Source organism: Cucumis sativus, unplaced genomic scaffold, assembly GCF_000004075.3.
Source record: "Cucumis sativus cultivar 9930 unplaced genomic scaffold, Cucumber_9930_V3 scaffold100, whole genome shotgun sequence".
Classification (NCBI taxonomy): domain Eukaryota; kingdom Viridiplantae; phylum Streptophyta; class Magnoliopsida; order Cucurbitales; family Cucurbitaceae; genus Cucumis; species Cucumis sativus.
Window position 1 is genome coordinate 9,035 of NW_022279510.1, and position 9,699 is coordinate 18,733.

At 31.7% G+C, this 9,699-nt stretch overlaps 2 long non-coding RNA genes across 3 annotated transcripts; one reads left to right on the top strand and one right to left on the bottom strand.

Annotated features, from left to right (window-relative positions):
- Positions 1 to 2,288: 2,288 nt before the first annotated feature.
- LOC116405431 lies at positions 2,289 to 3,423 on the bottom strand. Its single transcript, XR_004218568.1, has 3 exons — positions 3,281 to 3,423; positions 2,557 to 2,626; positions 2,289 to 2,475 (listed from the first exon to the last, which is right to left on the bottom strand). It is a non-coding gene; the product is annotated as an uncharacterized LOC116405431 (long non-coding RNA).
- Positions 3,424 to 5,895: 2,472 nt separating this feature from the next.
- Positions 5,896 to 6,718, top strand: LOC116405420. 2 transcript variants are annotated; one of them, XR_004218553.1, is made up of 2 exons: positions 5,896 to 5,952; positions 6,381 to 6,718. It is a non-coding gene; the product is annotated as an uncharacterized LOC116405420 (long non-coding RNA). The 2 variants fall into 2 exon arrangements; XR_004218552.1 differs by lacking the exon at positions 5,896 to 5,952 and adding an exon at positions 6,006 to 6,292.
- Positions 6,719 to 9,699: the final 2,981 nt, after the last annotated feature.

The window sequence follows — 9,699 nt, forward strand, 5'->3', positions numbered from 1 at the left end:
AGGTTATTTTAATACAAAATCTATCTGAGATTTTGAAATTTTGAAAAATAATAATTCTGTTATTTTGAAATTCAATTTGGTTGTTTTGAAATTTCAATTCCATTAGGTTATTTTGAAAATTGTAAGATTGAGTAAATTTATGAAAATCTTGAATCAATTACTTGAGTCTCGAGATATTAAGAAAAAATTTATGATATAGGTTTATGTATCTTTTTCAGATAAAAAAATAATTAAAAGTTGATAAATGCATAACATAAACTAATTACAAAGTAGAAACAAAATAATTACAGTTGGAGAAGATGAATATTTTGGTATTTTAGAAAATACCATGCACGTGATAGAATGCTATTTGCTAAAATTCAAAAGAAAAAGTAGTTTTGTCATTTTAAAATGACCCATAAAAACGTTGCTATATCTCTTATGACAAAGAGTGTGGATCTACGGGTCCATATTCGACTTGTTTTTTGTTGTTAAAATTGGATAAAACTCCATTATATTAAAATAATTACACTAATGACACTTTTCAACCAATATTGATAAAAATTGTTATTTAATTAATGTTATTAAGTCAAATGAATATGGTTTAAAAGTTTTTCTATGCTTTATGTGTGCGTTCGTGCGTGTGTGCGTGTGCGAACATGTTGACATTTTTTAGTGATGAGATTCTTCCAATTTTAAAATAATAATTTCGTTATCTTGATGTTTAAGCCATTAATGTTATTTTGAGATAAAAATAGCGAACAAGTTGATATTTTTTAATTTTGAATTCAATTAAGGTTATTTTGATACAAAATCTATGTTGAGATTCTCAAATTCTGAAAAATAATAATTTTGTTATTTTGAAATTCAAATTCAATTGGGTTATTTTGAAATTAGTAAGATTGAATAAAGTTATTAAAATATTGAATCAATTAGTTGAGTCCCAAGATATTAAAAAAAAAGTTGCAATATGGATTGATGTATATTTTTCAAGTAAAAATTAATTAAAAGCTGATAAATGACATAAATTAATTACAACGTAGAAACTAAATAATTACAGTTGGAGAAGGTGGATATTTTGTAAAATACCATGCACGTGCAAAAAATGTTATTTGCTAAAATTCAAAAGAAAAAATAGTTTTTCCATTTTTTAAAATAACCCATAGAAAAGTTGTTATATCTCTTAGGACAAAGAGTGTGGATCTACAGGTCCATATTCGACTTATTTTTTGTTGGTAAAATTGCATAAAACCGCATTATATTGAAATAATGACACTCTTAAACCAATATTGATAGAAATTATAATTTAATTAATGTTTTTAAGTCAAATGAACATGATTTTTACTCCTAAACATAATTATTGTAATTGTTTTTTAATCTTAATTCATTTACACATCTTTGTGCATATGTGTGCGTGCGCGTGGGCGTGTGGGTGAGTGTGCGTGTACGCTAGCGTGTCCGTGTGTGCGCATGTGCACGTGTGTGTGAGACGTGTGTGCTCGTGTGCGCGTGTGCTTGTGGGTGTTCGTGTGTGCGAACAAGTTGATATTTTTTAATGTTGAGATTCTCTCAATTTTAAAATAATAATTTAGTTTTTTGATATTCAAGCCATTAATATTATTTTGAGATAAAGATATCGAACAAGTTGATATTTTTTACTTTTGAAATTCAATTAAGGTTATTTTGATACAAAATCTATCGTTGAGATTCTCAAATACTATTAAATTATAATTTTGTTATTTTGAAATTCAAATTCAATTTGGTTATTTTGAAGTTAGTAAGATTGAATAAAATTATTAAAATGTTGATTCTCAAATTATATAAATTTGGTTACACTAGAAGAAATTTGCCATTCAATATCGGTTTAAAATCGACATTAATGATCTTTGGTGTCAGTTCGGAACGACATTAATGATCTTTGGTGTCAGTTCGGAACTGACATCTATGCTAACGTTATTAAAGGCCTTTAATGTCGTTTTTGCTTTGATGTCGGTTTAAAAACGATATCAAATGCATCAGTAATGTCGGTATGGTCATTGATGTTGGTTTAAAACCGACATTTTTTATGGTGCTATTGACCTTTAGTGTCAGTTTGCCTTTGATATCGTTTTTAAACCGACATTAAAGTCTTGTTTTTGGATCTATTTTTACAAAAAAAATATAATTATTGCATTATTGTTCATTTTTTATAAACTGACATTAGATACGTGTAAATAAATATTTTTTTCTCACACCAACAAATCAATAAAATTAATATTATTTTAGGAACTACAATATTTTTCTTTTACATTTGTATATAGAAAATGAAATCTTAATATTGCGTTTGTATATACATTCTATAATAATACATGAAACTAGATCCTAATACAAGACTTAAATAAGAAATCTTAAACGCTTTCACAATCTTCAACTTCAACAATTGCTTCCATCTACTTAGCTTAGCTTGGCTGGCTATCTAAGACCAAAATATACTTTACAACCTGGGGAAGATTAAATCTAGAATTTGCAAAATTAGTACATATTATTTAAAATCAAACTAAACAGACTGCAATCTAAATGTGGAAAATTAAAAATTACCACAAAGTTTCAGTAGAGTAAATAATGTAGCAGCAACAAAGAAGACAATTGAAATGGCAACCCAAAAGTGCTGCAAAAATAAAGAAGAAAATAAGCTTTGGTCAAACAACTCATTAAGAAGAAGAAAATAACCTAATTTGGTTCTTCAAAGATCTATAAGAAAAAGAGGAATACAACTAAAGAATAATTATACCATCCTCGACTCTTACTTCAAAGCAAATTTTGAATGTTCAATTTAGCAATGCTAGTCTATAGGCTTCTTACTCTTAATTGTATAAATTTACCCATCAATAGCAACATTGTTTTTATAGAGAAAGTTAAACAATGGAGATGATAAATAATCTTACAAACTCCTATTGGATCGTTTTTCTTTTCAAATGAAAATAGTTAATTTATTTCATTTATGGAAGGTGAAAATCTCAAATATATAGTAAAAGAACATGGAATATAAGGAAGCCCATAAAAAGAAGAGACTCCACTAGCTAGGTATTGATCAAAGATAAATATATGGATAAATAGATGCAACCTACAAATATATCAAAACAGACTAATACTCAAACTAAACTAAAGAAAACAAAAACATTTACTACTAAAAGATAAAATAAAACACAATTCAAAACAATTAATTACCAAGATTGATCTCAATCGAAAACCAAAACGCATCACATTATGAAGATATTGTGCTTCACATAACACTCCAAATAGCTATACCAAAATTACTTACTCTACATTTTCCATTTTGGCAAATCCACCTACAAGAATGGTAGTTACCAAGCTCATTTCTATGTCTTCTCTTCTTTCATTTTTCTAACAAAAGATAGTATGAATAAGGCTGCACATTTGAAAAAATAAAGACAATTAATAATCAATAATGCTACCTAGCAGTCACAAGTTAACAATCAAATGAAGAAACCCAAGGATTTTTGCAGCGGCGAAGCACGATGAAGATTGGTTGCCGTTCGCGATCTAGGGTCAAAGATTGAGAAGAGAACAAAATTAGAAACCAACTTGGAGAGAAAGAAAAGAAAAATTGATAGGGAAAGAGTAGAGTAAGAAAGAGAAAAGTAAGAAAGAGTAAAGTAAGAAAAGAAAAGTAAGAAAGAGAGGAAAATTTTAGTTTTTAAAACCTAACAATTTTTTAAAAAGAAATTAAAAATGAGGGGTCATTAATGTCAGTTTTTACAAAATACAAAAAATTAAAAAAATAAAATCATTAATGTCGATTTAAAAACGACATTAAACCCTTATCATTAATGTCGGTTTGATCCACCTTTTCAAAAACGACAATAAAGACAATTTTTCATTTTTTTTCACCTGACACTACAACCCAGATTTGTTGTAGTGTTATTATGGGTTGATGTATCTTTTTCAGATAAAAAATCCTATTTGCTAAAATTCAAAAGAAAAAGTTGTTTTGTCATTTTTTAAAATGACCCATAAAAACGTTATTATATCTCTTATGACAAAGAGTGTGGATTTACTAGTCCATATTTGACTTGTTTTTGTTGGTAAAATTGGATAAGATCACATTATATTGATATAATTACACTAATGACACTCTTAAATCAATATTAATAGAAATTATAATTTAATTAATGTTATTAAGTTAAATGAATATAGTTTAAAAGTCATTCTCAACACAATTAATGTAATTGTTTTTTAAATTTAATTCATTTTCACATCTTTGTGCATATGTACGTGTGTGCGTGTGTGTGCGCATATGTGCGAGTGCACGTTTGCCCGTGTGGGTTGATGTGCATGTGCGTATGTGTGTGTGCTTGTGTGCATGTGTGTATGTGTGTGTAGATGTGTGTGCATGCGCATGTGCGCATGTATGTGGGTGTGTACGTATGCGTGTGCGCGTGCGTGTGCTTGTGTGTGCGTGTGAAAGTGTGCGTGTGTCTGTGTGGGTGTGTGTGTGCTCGTGTGTGTTAGTGTGTATGTGTCCGTGTGCATGAGTGTGCATGTGCGCGTGCGTGCATGTGTGTGGGTGTGTGTGTGTGCATGTGTGCAAGTGCGCATATGTTTGTGTGGGTGGGTGTGCGTATGTTCGTACATGTATGTGTGTGTGTGTGCACGTGCGTGTCTGGATGTGTGTGTGCGTTCATGCGTGTGTTCGTGTGCGTGCATGCGCATGGGCGTGCTTGTGTGTGGATGTATGCATGTGCGTGTGCAAGTGCACGTGTGCCAATGTGGGTGGGTGTACGTGTGCTTGTGTGTATGAGTGCACATGTGCCCGTGTGGGTGCGCGTGTGTGCATGTGTGTCGGTGCGTGTGTGCAAGTGCGCATGTGCCCGTGTGGGTCGGTGTGCGTGTGCGAGTGCATGTGTGTGCACGTGTGTGTGTGTGCGTATGTGTTCGTGTGTGTGCATGTGCATGTGAGCGCGCGTGTGTGCATGCGCATTTGTGCGCGTATGTGTGCATGTGCATGTGAGCGCGCGTGTGTGCATGCGCATTTGTGCGCGTGTGTGTGCTTGTACGCGCATGTGCCCGTGTAGGTGGGTGTGCGTGTGTGTGAGTGCGCATGTGCCCGTATGGATGGACGTGCGTGTTTGCGTGCATGTGTCTGTGGATGTGTGCATGCGTTCATGCGTGTGTTCGTGTGTGTGCACGTGTGTGTGCACGTGTGTGTGGTGTGCATGTGCGTGTGCAAGAAAAGGAAAAAACAATGATTATTTTGATGATGCTACTCGAGATTGTGTCTCTCGAATCGTAAGTTTGCTTGCGATTTACTTATATGCAATATTTAATCTTTTGTTAACTTAGTTAATGATGAATACTTGTATTGTTCTATAGGATACATTAGCTGAAACACATAGAGATGAGGACATATTGACTGAGTCATTGCGCTCTAAGGAGCATGGTGGACGTGTACGTGGCATGGGTGGTTTTGTCTCTCAATCACTATATTTCAAGACAGTGAAAGGGAAAGAGAAAATTGCAAGTTCTCAAGTTGTAGAAGATGACTCAAAAAGCAAAAGTTACAAAAAGGGTCATAATCATCTGAGATCGTCCATCAGAAGTGTTAACATAGATCTCTATGCCGATGAGGATTTGGGCAACACACCTATGAACGAAGAAGTGAAGGTAATTAACTTTGTTGTCACTTTTAAAATTTTAATGTTTATAGGATAAATTGTTCTTAATGATGCTTTTAATACTTGTAAAGTAAACACCGTGCAAATTGGCTATAGGAACAATTAATAATATTGTTGCAATAGCAACCGTACTTGATGATAGCAATGGTGGTCCCAATGTTAAAATCTTGGTGGACTTGCTCATCAAGGCCAAGATAGAGACTTTACCCTAAACCCTAAACCCTAAACCCTAAACCCTAAACTTGTAGTTTACCTATTCCAGTGAAGGGCAAGATAGAGACTTTAAATCAAGCATTAGGTAATATTGTTGAATGACCTCGTTGACTTGTTTATATGCTATTGAAGCTTTGATATTTATTTGTGATTGTATTTTAGGTTTTGATATTATTTTGTTTGTGCTTGGAGCATTCAACCCCAAAGGATGTTCTGTATTCTTCAAATTACATAAATGTTAATGGAACCATTAAGCTCTTATATGGACATGTCGTGAACAATATGAAGGATGTAGATATGGTTCGCATCCTAATGAACGAGCTAATATTCGGTAAAAACAAATTCATTTATTTAGCTCGTTAGGACTTGCTCCATTATTGCGGCATGGTAGAAATAGGCTATATGTGCATCCTAGCATACATTACGTAAGTAAACATCTTTTACTCATCTTTATGTCCAATACTATAGCTATAGTTATTTTGTTCCTTTTTAACTACGGTTGCTTTTACTTAGATATCTTTGGGATGAATGTGATTGTGGAAGCAAGTTTTTTGTTATGACCAAGCAAAAATAACATCACATATCAAGGATCGTGATCTCCGATCCAGAAATTTTGCCAACCAGTTAGAAGCGGCTACCTTGGAACAAATAGTTCTAATTCCGTATAATACTGGGTAAATAAATAAGATTAACACATTATTATGTTTTTCATTGAGGTTAAATGTATACTCACATTGAAGATGTTTATTGTAGTTTTCATTGGATGTTGCATGTCATCGATCTTCGAGAGAACTGTGTTTATGTTTTGGACTCTCTTCAAAGTAAAGTTAACGAAGACATCCATGGAGTCATAAATGTGACTTATGATTTACTTCTTATTTGACTTCATTGTCTTCTAATTCTAATGTTTCCAAATGTATAGAGGATTAAAAACATGGCAAGCTAAGCATGATTTACAACATTATCGGTCAAATCCGAAATGGAAACCTATAAAGGTAATTTGCATTGACACATAATTATTTTCAATGAAACATAAGAATAATTTGTATATAATTTATATACATGCAGTGTCCTCGTCAATTGGATTCGGTTGGGTGTGGGTATTATGTCCAAAAGTATATACATGAAATCGTGCATATTTCTAGTACTCCCATCACTAGCCTTGTAAGTTTCTACTTTCACTTTTTATATGTTACAAATTACATAAATTATCTAAACTTATTCTTTTCATACCTTTCTTTTTACGTAGTTTAATACAAAAAAGTGCATATACGCAAGAGGAGATTGACGAGATTCGAACAAAATATGCAAGCTTTGTTAGCCGATTTGTGTAAGCTTTTACACTTTTTTTGTAGTATATAAGTTACTAGTACTAATACTAATTGTTTTAATATATAAGCTACGAGATTCTAGTACTACTTGTTGTACATACTTTAATTTTGAGGTTTTCTGCTTGTAGTAGTTTATGAATAAGTGTTGTATTGTAGTGTTTTAGGTGTTGACTTTAGAGTGTATTTGTTGTAGTACTATGTGGAAAGTGTGTATTAGTGGAGGAATTTGTTGTACACATACTTTAATACTTTACATATTATTTACTTGATTGATATGTGTATTTTTGTAGTATTATGAAAGTGTGGAAAAGTGTATTTTTGTAGTTTTCCATGGAAGTGTGGAAGTGTATGTGCTGGTTTTGTGGCCTCTTACCATGTTGAATTCTATAGCTAGAAATAGTATTAGTTTGCCATTGGATGTGTGGAAGTGTATGCTGGTTTTGTAGGGGTTGATCTTCCTTGTAGGTGAAATGGAAATATTGGTTTGCCATGGAAGTGTGGAAATGTATGTGTTGGTTTTGTAGGTTTCTTACATGTTGAATTCTATAGCTAGAAATAGTATTAGTTTGCCATTGGATGTGTGGAAGTGTATGCTTGTTTTGTAGGTGTTGATCTTCTTCCTTGTAGGTGAAATGGAAATATTGGTTTGCTATGGAAGTGTGGAAAAATGTATATATGTTGGGTTTTTAGGTGTTGAATTCTGTAGCTAGAAATATTATTAGTTTGCATCGAAGTGTGGAAGTGTATGTGCTGGTTTTGTAGGTTTGAATTCTATATAGCTAGAAATAGTATTAGTTTGCCATTGGATGTGTGGAAGTGTATGCTTGTTTTGTAGGTGTTGATCTTCTGCCTTGCAGGTGAAATATGGAAGTAATATATAAGGTTTGCCATGGAGTGGTAGACAGCTAGCAATCATGCAACAATTATTTTTTATACTTTTTTAATATTCGATGACGAACATTTCATGTCGTAATTCGTAACAAATAATGTCGATTTCGACACCATGAAAAATAATTAAAATAAATAAATTAAAAAAACAAACAAGGCTTTGATGTCGGTTTAAAAACGACATTAAAGGAAAACCAACAGTAAAGGTCAACAATTACGCCATAAAAAATGTTGATTTAAAACCGACATCAGTGGCCATCAATGATGCATTTGATGTCATTTTTAAACTGACATCAAAGCAAAAATGACATTAAAGGCCTTTAATAACGCTAGCATAGATGTCAATTCCGAACTGACACCAAAGGCCATTAATGTCAGTTCTAAACTGACAATAAAGAGCAAATTTCTTCTAGTGCTTGCTCCATATTATAAGTAGATTTTCATTTAGCTAACTGCTAAAGTGAACTTATGGACTTCCACTTAGGGTTCAGTCGTTATATTCTCGATAGTCGAGCCCCATATTATTCTCGATAGCCGAGCCCCATATTGTTTGCAATGGAATGAGTCCTCACATTATAACCCTTGAGGAGACGAACATGAGAGCTTTTCCCTTCTCGTAACACGAAGAAGTGAAAGATTAGCTCTATTACTTGTCACCAGGGAGCATTATTTCATGGGAGTAGATGTAGAGACAATATTTGGAAAAGTTCTTTTCAACCTTTTATGCTACTAGTGTGAGGAAGAAAATCTATGGCATCACACAAGGAAAGGATGAATCACTTTACGATTATTGGGGGAGATACTTGGCTCAGTGCCAAGTTTTTCATCATTAGGTACAGAACCATATGTTGATTCAATATTTATATGGGTGATTGTTGCAATGAGATAAAATGATTATTGATGTGGAGGCATGAGGTGCTCTTAAGGATAATACGACAACTAAAGTAAATAAATTGATTTCAACTATGTAGCTAGCTCAACTTTGAAATGTAAATTTATTAGGTCCCTTCCTAGTATGTAAAGGGTATTAAGGTTATTACATATTGACTGTAATTTGAAATGTTCATATTTACTTTGAAAATTAGTATAATGTATGGTGATATATTATAATATAAAATTTATCTTTTAATTGAACTTTATTATATAAATTTTTAATTTTGTATATGATTTAAAATTAATTTATGAAATAATAAATATTTGAATGAGTTCAAATATTAATTTAATATGAATTAAATTTGTAATAAAACTATAGATTAAAATTTAATACGTATATGATACAAATTCAAACAATAGGTTATGAGAGAAATTCATATATGAGTATGATTCAAATCTATATTAAATCAAATATAAAATATTTAATTTAGAAATTAAATAATTGAAGAATTAATTAATAATTTAGTTTAATTCTATTTAATTAAATTCAAACTATTGGTTATGTGAGAGATATTCATTTAAATGTGATTTAAATGAAATATTAATTAAATGTGATTTAAATAATTATTATATATTAACTAATTATTTTAGTGTTAATCAAATTTAAGTGGAATTTTCAAATATACTAATTAAATTGAAACTAATTAGCATAATAATTAAATTCTCTATAGCACATTTGA